Raw genomic sequence first — 18,020 nt, forward strand, 5'->3', positions numbered from 1 at the left:
AACTTGTTTGCAACTTACAAACTACAGTTGTTGAAATATTGAAAACAAATCACCAAGGTCTTAAAGGTTAACAGCTACAATACAATTGCCACATTAGAATTGTAAGACAAGTAGCGACAGTCACGGTTGAAGGCCTTTAACGCCAAGAATGGCAATTATTTTAAAAAATTTAACGAACATACTGTCAAACAGCAAGGCAATAGCAAAAGTTAATTTAAAAGACAGGCAACTGATCACCAAACAGATGAGACAAAATGATAGTAAACTTGGCAGCACAACCGTTTAAACTTGGTGTAACGTCAAGAATGGCAATTATACTAAAAAAATTAGAAACATAGAGTAAAACAGTAAATATAATAACAAGGTTAATTCGAAAGGACGACCAACTGACCTCCAAGCAGGTGAGACAAATGATGGTGACTTCGTAATACAATAATAAAATAATAACACAATAATAAAACACAAGGGATAGCCACAGATGATGCTCCAGGAATCGACCTCTGAGTAGGTCAGGCCAAAAACACTTTCGCGAGCGATGAGAAAGGCAGCTAAGAGTTGCATTCACTTCACAAGATGGTAACTCAGACTAGTGTCAGTCTAACATGATAATCTGGTGAAGCTACGTAAAGTCCGATAACCAATGCAATGATGGAACACCACAGCAAAGCCGTAACTGGCGGTCAGCACTACGTCCTCAGAATGCTGTGTTTAGAATGTCTGGAAGGAAAAAGTAACACCAACCCTGCAAATCAAGGAAACTGTCAAAACTACACGCCTTACCGGACAGCAGCGGCAAGACGAGGAAACGTACACTGCCGTTACATACGCTAACCTCCAGGGCAGGTAACTGGGGCGCTAAAGGCAACCAGGCAGGAAAAATACACAAATAGTAACAAATAGAATGCAGCAATTAGTAACAAGAAGTCGAGGAAAGCTAATTAGATCCGCCTTCCCCAAGCACTCCACTCGCTGCTCTTCGTCTCGGCAACACTACGAGTAGTAACCCGAACCCAAGTAACTGTAGAATCGCGAGATCTCACAATGGTGGAGGTTTCACTGCTAGGACTGAAATCCACTAAACTTGAAGCTTGTTGGATTCGGTTGACGACTAGGTCGTGTACCCTCGCGACCACAGCCCTTCCATCCGGCAGTGCATGCATGCCGCCAACGGTCCCGGCGTGTTCGCGCACTGCCCACTTGGCTGCTCCGGAGTCACCAACTGAACTGCCCACTCACACGACACGGAAGAATAACGACGTCACCCCAAAGATAGGGCCACAGGTACTACATATAGATAACGCCGCTGCTGCCACTAGCGGACAGGCAACACTTGCGAAACCAAGTGGCACAAGTGAAAATAAGAAGAAACCAAACAACCGCAACCATGTCAACTAAACGATACAGTCTGGCTTCCAACAGAGGACGGAAACCTACAAACAACACCAAAGAGAGCCGCGGCACGGCTCTAGGCGCTTCAGTCCAGTACCACTCTGCTGCTACGACTGCAGGTTCGAATCCTGCCTCGGGCATGGATGTGTGTGTTGTCCTTAGGTTTGTTAGGTTTAAGTAGTTCTAAGTCTAGGGGACTGATCACCTCAGATGTTAAGTCCCATAGTGCTCAGACCCATTTGAAACTGTGTGAGTTGTTTTCTCTACTGATGTTTGGATCAAGGAAATCGATGCTGCCATTGTTCTCGTATTAAGTCTTTAGACAAAAATTCAAGCTTTTGAAATGTGGTGCTACAGAAGAATGCTGAAAATTAGATGGGTTGATCACGTAACTAATGAGGAGGTACTGAACAGAATTAGGGAACAGAGGAATTTGTGGCACGACCTCACTAGGAGAAAGGATCGACTTATAGGACACATTATGAAACTTCAAGGAATCACGAATTTCGTATTGGAGGGCAGTCGGGGGGTAAAAATCAAGGACGGAGGCCAAAAGATCGATACAGTAAGCAGTAGTTATTTGTAGATGAAGAGGTTTGCACAGTATAGTGTGGAGAACTGCATGAAAGCAGTCTTCAGACTGACGCCCACAACAACATGGCGTTTCCAGTGCGAAGCTCTGACACTGTGGCGACAGACTGCTGTAACAATAGTAATAACACTGGGTTTAAAATTTGTGGAGACAATTGAAAATAACGAACAACTACAGCTATTTTTCTGCCACACTCGAATAGGAGCGGAAAACAATGGCTTAGTGACACTACACGGTCCAGTCACATCAATGCGACCACCTGTCACAAGCCTGGATAGCTACACTATTGGCCATTAAAACTGCTGCACCAAGAAGAAATGCAGATGATAAACGAGTATTCATGAGCCATATATATTACACTAGAACTGACATGTGATAACATTTTCAGGCAATTTAGGTGCATAGATGCTGAGAAATCAATACCCAGAACAACCACCTCTGGCCGTAATAACGGCCTTTGTACGCCTGGGCATTGAGTCAAAAGAGCTTCGATGGCGTGTACAGGTACAGCTGCCCATTCATCTTCAACACGATACCACAGTTCATCACGGGTAGTGACTGGCGTATTTGGACGAGCCAGTTGCTCGGCCACCATTGACCAGACGTTTTCAATTGGTGACAAATCTGAAGAATGTGCTGGCCAGGGCAGCAGTCGAACATTTTCTGTATCCAGAAAGGCCTGTACAGGACCTGCAACATGCGGTCGTGCATTATCCAGCTGAAATGTAGGGTTTCGCAGGGATCGAATGAGGGGGAAGAGCCACGGGTCGTAACACATCTGAAATGTAACGTCCACTGTTCAAAGTGCCGTCAGTGCGAACAAGAGGTGACCGAGACGTGTAACCAATACGCCAGTATGGCGATGACGAATACATGCTTCCAATGTGCGTTCACCGCAATGTCGGCAAACACGACTGCGACCATCGTGATGCCGTAAACAGAACCTGGATTCATCCGAGAAAATGACGTTTTGCCATTCGTGCACCCAGGTTCGTCGCTCCTGTTTGTGATGCAGCGCCAAGGGTAACCGCAGCCACGGTCTCCGAGCTGATAGTCCATGCTGCTGGAAACTTCGTCGAACTGTTCGTGCAGTTGTCTTGCAAACGTCCCCATCTGTTGGCTCAGGGATCGAGACGTGGCTGCACGATCCGTTACAGCCATGCGGATAAGATGCCTGTCATCTCGGCTGCTAGTGATACGAGGCCGTTGGGATCCAGCACGGCGTTCCGTGTTACCCTCCTGAACCCACAGTCATCGGATCTCGACAAACGCGAGCAGCAATGTCGCGATACGATAAACCGCAATGGCGATAGGCTACAATCCATCCTTCATCAAAGTCGGAAACGTGATGGTACGCATTTCTCCTTCTTACACGAGGCATCACAGCAACGCTTCACCAGGCTGTACCGGTCAACTGCTGTTTGTGTGTGAGAAATCGGATGTAAACTTTCCTCATGTCAGCACGTTATAGTTGTCACCACGGGCGCCAACCTTGTGTGAATGCTCTGAAAAGCTAATCATTTGCATATCACAGCATCTTCTTCCTGTCGATTAAATTTCGCGTCTGTAGCACGTCATCTTCATGGTGTAGCAATTTTAATGGCCAGTAGTGTACGTGTTGCAGCACGGACGTGCAGGAAGTGAGGTTCTCGAAGGTACTTACCGGGATGTGGTGCCACCCCGACGGCAGTGCTGTTGTGGCCGAGTGGTTCTAGGCGCTTCAGGCCGGAACCGCACAGCTGCTACGGTCGCAAGTTCGAATCCTGCCTCGGCCTTGGATGTGTGTGATGTCCTTAGGCTAGTTAGGTTTAAGTAGTTCTAAGTCCTAGGGGACTGATGACCTCAGGTGTTAAGTCCCATAGTGCTCAGAGCCATTTGAACCCAGTGCTGTGGCCAACTGCGCAAGGTTTCTCGGCTGAGGATCCCTGCTGTGAACAGTTCCATCGAGGTGGTCCCAGTGTTTCTCGATTGCTTTTAATTCAGGTGAGTTTGGTGGCGACGGGAGGTAGATAAAATCCTGGTGCTCTCCGAACCATGCAACTGTACACTGCGAGTTGTGCGACACTTCGCAGTGTCTTTCCATAGTGTTGGGGAAAAACAAACTGCATGTGGAGGTGGACATGGTCTCCAAGGATAGATGCCTACTTACGTTGATCCATTGTGCCTTCGAGAGTGACGAGGTCACTAGGGAAGTGCTACCATAACATTCCCCATACCATAATGATCTCTCCTCCGGCCTGGATTTCTCCGACGATTGCTGTCGGGACCGTACACGCCAAAGGCCGTGTGTCCGATGGAGCACAAAAAGCGATTAACCTGAATTGCCCACCCGTTCCCACTCAGTGGACGTCCATTTGGGGTACTGGAGTGCAAATTCCAGTCTTCGTCGCTTGTGAACAGCAGTCAGCATGGTACACGGACGAGGCATCCGCTGCGCTGGACCGCACGCAGCAACGTTCGCTGAACGGTCGTTGATGGTCCTCTGCTGGTATCTCTTAGGTTCATCTGGGAGATCAGTTGATCAACAGTTGCATGTCTATCCGCCCGAGCACACCTCAAATGCCGAGATGATTCCTTTGAAAGGGCACGGCCGACTTCCTTCCCCATCCTTCCGTAATCCGATGAGATCGATGACCTCGCTGTCCGGTCTCCTCCCACAAACAACCCAACCCGACCACACCTCCACAGCCATCGTTTACCCCTGTCATCTATGGCCCGTGGTGCACCACACTTACCTCGGCTCTGGTTTCAGATAGTGCCATTTTGCCATGCACGGTACACTTTAACGACGGCGGCATAAGAATGGTTTACAAAATTAGCCGTTCCGGAAAAGCTTGGTTCGAAAGCCAATGATCGTACCCATTTTGACGTCAGGTAGACCACACAGTTACCGCATTACGGCAACAACTGTTAAGTATTACGCGTCCACATGACACGCATTATACACTCAAGAGCCAAAGGAACTGGTACACCTTGTAAGGTGGCTATGATTCCGCATCTTACAAGCACTGATCCACGTACTTCGCCGTGTTCTACAAACACAATTACGTGATAGGTGGTAAATCGTATACAGGGTGGTCCATTGATCGTGACCGGGCCAAATATCTCACGAAATAAGCGTCAAACGAAAAAACTACAAAGAACGAAACTCGTCTAGCTTGAAGGGGGAAACCAGATGGCGCTATGGTTGGCCCGCTAGATGGCGCTGCCATAGGTCAAACGGGTATCAACTGCGTTTTTTAAAATAGGAACATCGATTTTTATTACATTTTCGTGTAGTACGTAAACAAATATGAATGTTTTAGTTGGACAATTTTTTTCGCTTTCTGATAGATGGCGCTGGAATAGTCACAAACATATGGCTCACAATTTTAGACAAACAGTTGGTTTTTTAAATTAAAATACAGAACGTAGGTACGTTTGACCATTTTATTTCGGTTGTTCCAATGTGATACACGTACCTTTCTGAACTTATCATTTCTGAGGACGCATGATGTTACAGCGTGATCACCTGTAAATACCACATTAATGCAATAAATGCTCAAAATGATGTCCATCAACCTCAATGCATTTGGCAATACGTATAAAGACATTCGTCTCAACAGCGAGTAGTTTGCCTTCCGTAAGGCTCGCACATTCATTGACAATGCGCTGACGCATGTTGTCAGTCGTTGTCGGTGGATCACGATGGCAAATATCCTTCAACTTTCCCCACAGAAAGAAATCCGGGGACGTCAGATCCGGTGAAGGTGCGGGTCATGGTAGGGTGCTTCGACGTCTAATCCACATGTCATGAAATGTGCTATTCAATACCGCTTTAACCGCACGCGAGCTATGTGCCGGACATTCATCATGTTGGAAGTTCATCGCCATTCTGTCATGCAGTGAAACATCTTGTGCATCCTGGTGCATAGAAATGTGGTACGGATGCAATCGATGTTGTAGCATTCTCAACACCGACCTTTTTGAGATTCCCGCCTCTCGCGCAATTTGTCTGCTACTGATGTGCGGATTAGCCCCGACAGCAGCTAAAACTCTTACTCGGGCATCATCATTTTTTGCAGGTCGTGGTTGACGTTTCACATGTGTCTGAACACTTCCCGTTTCCTTAAATAACGTAACTATCCGGTCAATGGTCCCGACACTTGGATGATGTCGTCCAGAATACCTAGCAGCATACATAGCACATTCCCGTTGGGCATTTTGATCACAATAGCTATACATCAACACGATATCGGCCTTTTCCGCAATTGGTAAAAGGTCCGTTTTAGCACGGTAATGTATCACGAAGCAAATACCGTCCGCACTGGCGGAATGTTACGTGATACCACGTACGTACATGTTTGTGTTCTATTACAGCGCCATCTATCACAAAGCGAAAAAAATGGTCCAAGTAAACCATTCATATTTCTTTACGTACTACACGAATATCTAAAAAGAAATCGGGGTTCCTATTTAAAAAAAAACGCAGTTGATATTCGTTTGACCTACGGCACCGCCGTCTAACGGGCCAAACATAGCGCCATCTGGTTTCCCCCTTCAAGCTAGACAAGTTACGTTCGTTGTATTATTTTCGTTTGATGCTTATTTCGTGAGGTATTTGGCCCGGTCGCGATTAATGGACCACCCTGTATATGAACGTATAAAGGAGACTGACATTGTCACGTACGCCTTGTAAATAATTGTTAACGCTTATTGCTTGAAAGATGATGGGGTGTCTTTATCATCAGAATGGCGTAATGAATGACTGGCTATACTAGTAGAGTTTGGAGCGCCAGTGGAGATGAAACGGCAGGCAGAACTCAATCTCTGGGTGGAAGGCCCACACAGGTGTGTTGGTCCTGCTTAAACACATGAAGTAGCATGACTGATGTTGGGGCACCTGAGCTGTGGAGCACAATAGAGTCACGGCCGGCCAGTTTTGTAGCGGGACTAGAAGGATAACCAGGAACTCTGTAAATCTTGGACGCAGCTGAGAGGAACGAGGAAGCGTCACCTTGGAAATCACAAAGGCTGGGTTATTTCCAAGGATTTTTATTCAGAAGCGTACCATTGTATGAGTAAGGGAATTTCCTCGCAAACTTTCTGTGCTGGACGACAAAAGAATCTGTAGAGAGGGACAATATTGTTGGGTTTCGAGAATATGATTCGCCTCTTGCAGTTATGAGGGAGGGGATCCGACCCTTGCTGGGAAGCCAGCGCTAGAGAGACGAGGTCTTCCGTTGCGAGAGCCCGTGTGTGACGGTCGCTCGGTATCAGCTTTTGTTGGTACAGACGGACTTGCTATATTTGCTCTAAAGAGAGTTTATAGTTAGAACAGTTAGGCACTGTACTGTTGCGAACCTATACAATTCTGGACTTCACCTCTGGTTTGGAAGTCGTCTTTGAGTACGCAGCGTTCAGTAACTGAGAGCACTTCCTCTGCCTATGCTTACGTTGAGACGTTATCTGAACCCTGTCCTTGTGGCTTGGAGTTCGCGTTTCTCGTCTGTAGAACAGAGAGAGGAGAAGACACTATTAGAGTATATTAGTCAGAGGACCGACTTCTGCCGTCCTAGTGTCTGGAAGAGTTTTATTTTTTTGGCTGGAGTTCTTCCGTCGTCGCAGACGAGTACGAGAACCATCACTCCGACGCACCGGACGCAGTACATACGGTGATATTGCTAATTGCTTCGGCTTATTAGGGCTATAAAAGCTAAACAGCTGTGATCACCTTAGTTTATTTCCACTGAGGTTGCACACCACTGTAGATCATCTTTGAAAGTAGTGTCTTCTAGTGTTTGGTACGTAGATGTCAGTCATTTCGCATTAGTGATATTAGACTGCTCAGTCATAATAACGGGCAGAGTTGGGCAATTGATTAATAATCTTAGTTAGGAAATATAAATTGTACTTAAAGGGTTGATTTTTATCTATAATAAATATATTAGTTGCCTTCAATATTCATTTACGTTTAGGTTGTAATTGATATGTAAAAAAGAGCATTAAGAGATCCTAAGATCTGCTACAGGGGGTAGTCAGACAGGGCCAAATCATCATTTTAGCGTTTGTTGTTTTCCGCTACGCACATTCATTTTTACACCCGCCTGGACCATTTCTGTGGATCGATTTTGGGAAATCACGGAAGAAGTAAAACTCGATGGGTGGACGTGGGTTTCCATTGTCGTCCTGCCAAATGCGAGTCCAGTGTGGTAAGCATAGCGCTACCTCGCTCGGTCATTCTTTTCGAGATACCTCATTATGTTTGAGCTCAGAATATGGTCTAAGATTGTACAACAAATCGATGTCAGGGATGTTGGACAGTAGTTTTGTAGATCACTTCTACTACCGTTTTTATAGACGGGTGTGACATGTTCTTCTTTCCAGTTCCGGAAACACTTTTCTCATGTTAAAATGGTTATGTAAAATTTCCCTTTGTCAATTCCTACAATTTAAGCAATCGATCGTATTCTCAGCCGACTGTGAAATAGAATCAGATTACCTTTCCGATATTTTCATCTGTTTTGATGTTGAATAGCGTCTCGGGCGTGATTCATCTTCAGCGTCTTCTAGGCCATCTTGGAGAAAATTTTGGAAATTTGTGGTAAGGTCTTATGGGCCCAAACTGCTGAGGTCATTGGTCCCTAAGCTTACTACTTAATCTAACTCAAAGTAACGTATGCTATGGACAACATACACACCCATACCCGAGGGAGGACTCGACCCTCCCAGGGGGGGGAGCCGCGCGAACCGTGACAAGGCGCCTCAGACCGCTCCCATCTTGGAGCCACTTGAAAGTACACAAAAATTCGCGTACGTAATAAACAGTGTCCGGCATGCCCTTCTTTTAGTAGTAGTTTTTCCATGTGTCATGTGAAACTTCACGACAATTCATTGCTCTATTATTACACTTACCATTTCTCGGGCAAATCCAAGTAACAGTTGTCCACACCAGTTTGTCTCGTATGCCAAAAAAAAAAAAAAAAAAAAAAAATAGAAAAAAAGTAAAACCTTGTAATTAATGTTTCAGCAGAAAGCAAACGGAAGTTATTGAACGGGTACAGAGAACGTCAGCACGAATGGCCACTGGTTTGTCTGACCCCTGGGATAGCGTCACGGCGATGGTGAAGGAACTGAAGTGGCAGAAAGTGGGAAACAGAGCCGAACTATTTCATGAAAGCTGCTTAAGGTTTCAAGAATGAGCTTTAAGTGAGGAATCTAGGAATCTGCTAGAAGACTCAGCTAGTCGCGAAGACAATATGGGGTCTAATCACAGTGTGCACAGTGGCCCTTAAGCAGGCATTGTTCCCACGCTGAACGGGAAGTGGCCCCAGGAGCTAGTGCAATGCTTTGTACCCCTGCCATGAACTTGACGGGGAGGTGAGGAGTATAGATGTGGATATGGGATTAGTACACTACTAGCCATTAAAACTGCTACACCACGAAGCTGACGTTCTACAGACGCGAAATTTAACCGACAAGAAGAAGATGTTGTGAAATGCAAATGATTAGCTTTTCAGAGCATTCACACAAGGTTGGCGCCGGTGGCGACACCTACACCGTGCTGACATGAGGAAAGTTTCCAGTCGATTTCTCATAAACAAACAGCAGTTGACCGGCGTTGCCTGGTGAAACGTTATTGTGACGCCTCGTGTAAGGAGGAGAAATGCGTACCATCACGTTTCCGACTTCGATAAAGCTCGGATTGCAATCGCCATTGCGGTTTATCGTATCGCGACATTGCTGCTCGATTTGGTCGAGTTCCAATGACTGTTAGCAGAATAAGGAGTCGGTGGGTTCAGGAGGGTAATAACGAACGCCGTCCTGGATCCCAACGGCCTCGTATCACTAGCAGTCGAGATGACAGGCATCTTCTTGGCTGTTACGGGTCGTGCAGCCACGTCTCGATCCCTGAGTCTACAGATGGGGACGTTTGCAAGACAACAACCATCTGCACGAACAGTTCGACGACGATTGCAGCAGCGTGGACTATCAGCTCGGAGACTACGGCTGCGGTTACCCTTGACGCTGCATCACAGGCAGGAGCGCCTGCGATGGTGACTCGACGACGAACCTGGGTGCACGAATGGCAAAAGTCACTTTTTCGGATGAATCCAGGTTCTGTTTACAGCCTCATGACGGTCACATCCTTGTTTGGCGACATCGTGGTGAACGCACATTGGAAGCGTGTATTCGTCATCGCCATACTGGCGTATCACCCGGCGTGATGATGTGGGGTGCCATTGGTTACACGTCTCTGTCACCTCTTGTTCGCATTGACGGCACTTTGAACAGTGCACGTTACATTTCAGATGTGTTACGACCCGTGGCTGTATCCTTCATTCGATCCCTGCGAAATCCTACATTTCAGCAGGACAATGCACGACCGCATGTTGCAGGTCCTTTCTCGATACAGAAGATGTTCGACTGCTGCCGTGGCTAGCACATTCTCTAGATCTCTCACCAATTGAAAACGTCTGTTCAATGGTGGCCGAGCAACTGGTTCGTCACAATACGCCAGTCACTACTCTTGATGAACTGTGGTATCGTGTTGAAGCTGCATGGGCACCTGTACACGCCATCCAAGCTCTATTTGACTGAATGCCCAGGCGAATCAAGGCCGTTATTACGGCAAGAGGTGGTTGTTCTGGGTACTGATTTCTCAGGATCTATGCACCCAAATTGCTTGAAAATGTAATCACATGTCAGTTCTAGTATAATACATTTGTCCAATGAATACCCGTTTATCATCTGCATTTCTTCTTGGTGTAGCAATTTTAATAGGCAGTATTGTATTAAGGTTGACAGTAGTCATTGCTTGCGACGCTCCCAAACTGTCGCAACCAGGAAGCTACGACAGTGCTGAACATTCTCTAACGACAATTACATTTTGTTGTTTGTATTTCCCTCTCTTTCAGTCCGCGCCTTCTTAGCAAAGAAATGTACTGACGGGAGAAAAGCTCTGTACGGATTATGCATACTGCTGTTGTGTAAAGGGTGAACTGTACAGCGTGAGGTGTCCAGTGTAAAGAGTCACTTTAATGTCTCAAGGCTCTACATCGCGTTAAGCACCGCAAATACGGACTGTTCACAAAGTCTCTCCGCAGTGCCGTATGATTGTTAACCGCGCGTGCCGTATGCCGCAATGAATATACCGAAATGAAACTCAGTGAAATACAAGTTATTAATTTATCGAATATTCATTTCCACTTAAAAATTTTCACATTAAATGTTGAAAGTGTCCTCCCTGTTGTTGAATACACAATTCAATTCGTCTAATCATGTTTCCAAACACAACCTGTAACATTTCTTCTATAACAGAAGCAGTGAAAGTGAATATTGCAGTTTTCAATTCATCGATGGATTTTGGATGGTTTTTATAGACAGTTGCTTTCGCTGCATCCCAGAGGAAAAAGTCAGGTGGTGTTAGGTCAGGCGATCGTGGAGGCCAAAGTCCCTGTGCAATTACACAATCTCCGAAAACATCAGCAAGCAGACATTGAAACGCGGGCTGTATGCGCGGTCGCACCATCTCGTTGAAAATAACCGTTCATTACTTCACTTAACACAAGTTTTCTTATAAATTGGTACAGAATATCATTGCAGTATCGTTGTGCGGTTATCGTTTCGTGGAAAAATATGGGACTCACAATCCGACGTCTCGAAATTGCAATCCAAACTCCTATTTTCACAGAATGAAGTGGTTCCTCATTAATATACAACGGATTTGCAGTACTCCACATACGAGAATTCTGCGAGTTCATGTATCCGGATAAATGAAACCACGCCTCATCAGCGAAAAACGTTTCATTAAGAATATCCCTTCCATTTTGCCGAACGAAATTTTTGAACCATTGACAATAATGCACTGTCTTGCCATGATCAGTATTTTTTAGTTCTTGCACGACTGTCACTTTGTATGGGAAAAGTTCTAATTTTTTCCTTACAGCTGTGTGGGCCGTTCCGACACTAAAATCTATTTCCTGGGCGAGTTTTCTTACTGACTTGTTCAGACTCGTGGACATTTTATCGGAAATATCGAGTAGTTTATCCTCAGACAAAACGCTAGGACGACCACTTATCGGTGCATCTGTCACTGAACCCGTAATTCGAAATTTATTAATCGAATCTCGCACAGTATCGTGATGTGGGAGTGTTGTCTCCGGGAAAACTGAATTAAATGTTTGACGAACTGAAACTGTGTATTTACCGCCAGCTTTGAACACTTGTTCGACTAAAAACACGCGTTCTTCAGTGGTTAGCATTTTAACAGTGACGAAGACGAAACAAACGAAACAAAGGAAGTAAACTTAAACGTTCACGTCAACACGTAACGACACACACCAACGATACTACTGACGCTGGCTGAGATAAACGAAACAGTGGAATGTTGGGAGAGTCCACTTGAAGGGAAGTAACCCAGACAGGCGAACAATCATACGGTACACGCGGCTAACAATCATACGGCACTGCAGAGAGGCTTTTAGAACACCCCGTATATGGCCACGCCATCTGTGCCCTATTCCACGCAACATTCAGGCGTGAGTGGTTAACAGTAACCAAAGCTGCCCTGTACCAAAATTACAGTTCAGTAGTTTTGGAACATCACATAAATGACGTAAGAGGGCTGCCTGGAAAGTAAGACACCGCATTTTTTTTCTTCGACCATTCTTTATTGAACATAATGAAAATTACAAGCAAGAAAGAATGGTATTTTATGTACACACTAATTTTTCCACGTATTCTCCATCTCGTTCTATGGCCTTCCTCCAGCGCGAAACAAGGGTGTGTATGACCTGTCGGTACCAATCCCTGCCCCGGTGGCGGAACCAGTGCTTCACTGTATGAATCACCACCTCATCGTCCTCAGAATGTCTTCCACGAATGGCATCCTTTAATGGCGTCTGTCCTCGCAAATGACATCAGCTCGCTGCAACATGTCAGGTGTGACAGCCGTGGATGTTCTCCCCGACCGCTGCAAATCGTGGAGCTCCGTCGAATCGCCTTCTGATGACCTCACCCTTCGTGCCCAGCGACTAAATGTACTTCTGTCGACAGTAGATGCTCCACAGACTTTGCACAAGCGTTTGTGAATATTTCCCACAGTTTATTTTTCTGCAGTGAGAAATTCAATGACGGAACGTTGCTTGTAACGTGCATCACGTGCAGGAGCCATTTTGAAACTGTCTTGCAGCTACGCTATTTGTTGGGAGTGACGGAAACTTGGTGCACTCACTCAGCAGACGTCAAATAATACATACGTAACGTTTCGCATTCGTGGCATTGCTTTCGGCTCAGAAAAAAAAAAAAAAATGCCGTGGATTACTTTCTGGGCAACCCTCGTATTAGATGGTTGGATTATCAGTGATATCGAGAAACAGCTGAATGTGTCAGAGAGAAACTATGAGCCGGCAGCGACATGTCTTTGTTTTCCTTGTTTGTTTCATTGACTGTATTGCACGTAATTGCAACCGCACATCATCCAGTCTAAGCCCGTTGTGTATTTTATATACTTACAGAAAGTAAATTACAAATTAGTTGAACGTGTACTTCTGCTCTTTTAAGCAACTTTTGACGCAAGTACAGGTTACATGCGAAAATAAGAGCTTCCTATTATTGTTGTTGATAAATGCAAAAGTTGTTTATGAATATCAGGAAAATGTTTTATATAGATTTGACGAAGTACTGACGCGATGTTTGATATATTTTTGTTTTGCGGCTTTTTTATTTGTCCTTTTCGTTGAGGAACTGTATTGTTTTCTTTATTTTTACTACAAAACTCCTCTGTTTCAATTTTCGAATAAAACCTAAATTAAACATACACAGTTTCAATTTTGGTACGAATACCGTTTACTTTTAAGTAACAGGCAGGAGGATAACTATGTAGAACAAACATGTCCTGTATCTTACCCAGACCTTTATATATTTTCACTTACTTTCTAGACCGTTTACCGCTTCCGTTTCTTAGGACGATCTAGAAAGACACTAATCGCATACGCAAAGTAAGTGATCGTTATGAGATAACGCTTGATGGTATGCAGCACACCTAACGTACAGGTAACGCGGGTATAATCTTAACTGACCAAAACTATGCTTACTTACTATAATCTACGGTAGCCTTCACTATATTTCCAACTCTTGTCTTATGTAAATAAAAGATGGTTGTGAACTACAGATCTTCAACGACCCACATCTCAACACTTATCGGTTTCTGAACATGTCATTATAGGAATATGTGACACTTTTAAAAAAAAAAGAAGAAAAGAAAGCTGTATTCGCCTTACCGCTTCACGTTGCCTCGATAAAAGAGGTCATAATGTTTCGTCTCCTCAGGAAAGGCCAGTGTTGTAGCTTCCATTACACTCACCGGCATAACGAGAAATTTAGAGTTGGAAGACGAAGCAGCAAGGATATTCCATGTCAGCAAAACTGCAGTCCTATCAAAGTTTCCAGACGAAAAAAGGGATGAATGTTAATCGAAAATATATGAACCAGATGGGTTTTGCAGTTGACATTCTGCTTTTTGCCTCTGGTGCAAAGAACGCTAAGAACTTAACGTAGTAAGTTTGAAAATAGGCTTCACTTGTGCTCTTTTCTTTTGAATATCATGATTATACATACATTCTAAGACGAAGAAAAAGAAAAACGGCGCACAGAAAATTTACATAATTCATTGAAGAAAAATCACAAATTGAGAAATTCAATAACGCATTGGTCCTTTCTGCCCCTTATGCAAGCCATTGTTCGGTTTGGTAATGATTGATAATACGAGGGTTGTCCAGAAAGTAAGTTCCTATCGGTCGCTAAATGGAAACCACAGTGAAAATAAGAGACATTTGTTTGGAAGAGTCAGCTACAGTTTCCAGATACTTCTCTTAGACATTTGTCAGAGCGTTACACCAAATTTCCAACACCATCGTCATAGAAGACAGCCTCCTGAGCTTTCCGACAATTCTCTACGCTGGTCTATAGTGCGTAGCCTGTGCCCCAGTGTTGTCTTCGTATCCAGCGATTCATGTGAACAGAGATGACACTCAGAACGAGCCAATTAGGGCTGTGTTGTGGGTGATCGAACACTTCCCATCGGAAAGGCTGCAGGAGCGTCTTGACTACCCCTGCAGAGTGCGGCTGAGAATTGCCACGAAGAAGGAAGTGCGTGGCAGTTGTGTCAGGTGGGCTGCGTTCATTAAGGCGAAGCCTCTCAGCGGGCCCTCCTACTTGGCGGGAGACATCGTTGTTCTGGACACCTTTACTCGCTCACAGTGCGCTCACAACTGAAAAGATCGTCTTGATGCGATCGACGGTCATACTAGAGACACTACCCATTACGTCTGTGCAAAGCTTCATCAGGTTTGCACTGTGGTGTCCATTTCGCGAACGATCGGAACTTACGTTTTGTACAACCCTCGTAGAATTGTTGGATGTCGTAGTGAGGTATATTGCGCCAAATTCTGTCCAGTTGGAGCGTCAGATCGTCAAAATCCCAAGCTGGTTCGAGGGCCCTGCCCATAACGCGCCGAAAGTTCTCCATCGGGGAGAGATCCGGTGACCTTGCTGGCCAAGGTAGGACCTAGCAAGCACGAAGACAAGTAGAAGAACTCTCGTCATGTGCGGGCAGGCACTATTTTGCTGAAATGTAAGGCTCAGACGCCTTGACATTAGGGGCAACAAAAGGGTGTGCAGAATATCGCCGACGTACCTCTCTGCTGTAAGGATGCCACAGACGACAACCAAAAGAGTCCTGCTCCATACTTAACAATCATATACAACCGTTCGCTCGACGAAAGATCCGTACCCAAAGACTGGAAAGTTGCACAGGCCTCACCAATATTCAAGAAAGGTAGTAGGAGTAATCCACTTAATTGCGGGCCCATATCGTTAACGTCGATATGCAGCAGGATTTGAGAACACATATTGTGTTTGAACATTATGAATTACCTCGAAGGAAACGGTCTATTGACACACAGTCAACATGGATTTAGAAAACATCGTTCCTGTGAAACACAATTAGCTCTTTATTCACATGAAGTGCTGAGTGCTACTGACAAGGGATTTCAGATCGATTCCGTATTTCTGGATTTCCGGAAGGCTTTTGACACTGTACCATACAAGCGGCTCGTAGTGAAATTGCGTGATTACGGAATATCGCCTCAGTTATGTGACTCGATTTGTGATTTCCTTTCAGAGAGGTCACAGTTCGTAGTAATTGACGGAAAGTCATCGAGTAAAACAGAATTGATTTCTGGCGTTCCCCAAGGTAGTGTTGTAGGCCCTTTGCTGTTCCTTACCTATATAAACGATTTGGGAGACAATTAAAGCAATCGTCTTAGGTCGTTTGCAGATGACGCTGTCGTTTATCGACTAATAAAGTCGTCAGAAGATCAAAACAAATTGCAAAACGATTTAGAAAAAAAATCTGAATGGTGCGAAAAGTAGCAGTTGACCCTAAATAATGAAATGTGTGAGGTGGTAAAAGAAATTCCTTAAACTACGGTTACACGATAAATCTATCTAATCTAAAAGCCGTAAATTTAACTAAATACCTAGGTATTACAATTACGATCAACTTCAATTGGAAGGAACACATAGAAAATGTTGTGGGGAAGGCTAATCAAAGACTGCGTTTTATTGGCAGCACACATAGAAAAAGTGACAGATCTACTAAGGAGACTGCCTACATTACGCTTGTCCGTCCTCTTTTAGAATACTGCTGCGTAGTGTGGGATCCTTACCAGATAGGACTGAAGGAGTACATCGAAAAAGTTCAAAGAAGGGCAGCACTGTTTGTATTGTCGCGGAGCAGGGGAGAGAGTGTCACTGAAATGATACAGGATTTGGGCTGGACATCATTAAAACAAAGGCGTTTTTCGTTGCGACAGAATCTTCTCACGAAATTCCAGTCACCAACTTTCTCCTCAGTATGCGAAAACATTTTGTTGACACCGACCTACGTAGGGATAAACGATCACCAAGATAAAATAAGGGAAATCAGAGCTCGTACGGATAGATAAAGGTGTTCGTTATTTTCGCGCGCTATACGAGATTGGAATAGTAGAGAATTGTGAAGGTGGTTCGATGAACCCTCTGCCAGGCACTTAAATGTGATTTGCAGGGTATCGATGTAGATGTAGATGGTACGAAAAGAAACGTCTCCCCAGACCATCAGTGCTGGTTGCTGGGCCGTATGGCTGGCGAGAGTTAGGTTATTATACCGCCGTTCTTCAGGGCGTCCCGAGATACGTCTTCAGCTTAGGACTCTTTGACTGGAATAGAATCGTCTTCACTGATGTGTCCCGCTTCGAACTCAGCCTCGATGACCATGCGAAGACCTGTCTGGAAGCACCACCATGACTGTCACTCGCCATTCGGCACGACAAACAGCAGTGTCGGTCTGTGGTGCAGTTTCTGTTTATGTTAGGACCCCTTTTGTTGTCATCTGCGGCACGCTTACAGCCCTGTGATACGTCGACGGTATTCTGCATCCGCTTTCATTGTCCTTCGTGGAAAAGCAACCTGGGCTTACATTTCAGCAAGATAATACTCGCCTGCGCATGGTGAGAGTTTCTACTGCCTGTCTTCATGTTTACCAAGCCCTACCTTGCCCAGCAAGGTCGCCAGATGTCTCCACACCTGAGGATGCTTGGCGCATTCTGCGCAGGGCGCTGCAATCAGCTCGTAATTTTGAGGATCTAGCGCTCCAGTTGGACAGAATTTGGCACGATATACCTCACAAGGACATCCAACAAGTCTTTCGGTCAATGTGAAGCAGAATAACTGCTTACATAAGAGACAGAGGTGGACCAACGCGTTACTGACCTGCTCAATTTCTGGGGGTTGGGTTGTTTGGGGGAGGAGAGCAAACAGCGAGGTCATCGGTCTCATTGGATTAGGGAAGGACGGGGAAGGAAGTCAGCCGTGCCCTTTCGAAGGAATCATCCCGGCATGTGCCTGGAGAGATTTAGGGAAATCACAGAAAACTAAATCAAGATGGCCAGACGCTCAATTTCTGGAAAACTGTAATCATTTGTTTGTCTGTACATCTACCTATTTCCGTTCCATT

This window comes from Schistocerca americana, chromosome 10 (assembly GCF_021461395.2).
Source record: "Schistocerca americana isolate TAMUIC-IGC-003095 chromosome 10, iqSchAmer2.1, whole genome shotgun sequence".
Taxonomy (NCBI): Eukaryota; Metazoa; Arthropoda; class Insecta; order Orthoptera; family Acrididae; genus Schistocerca; species Schistocerca americana.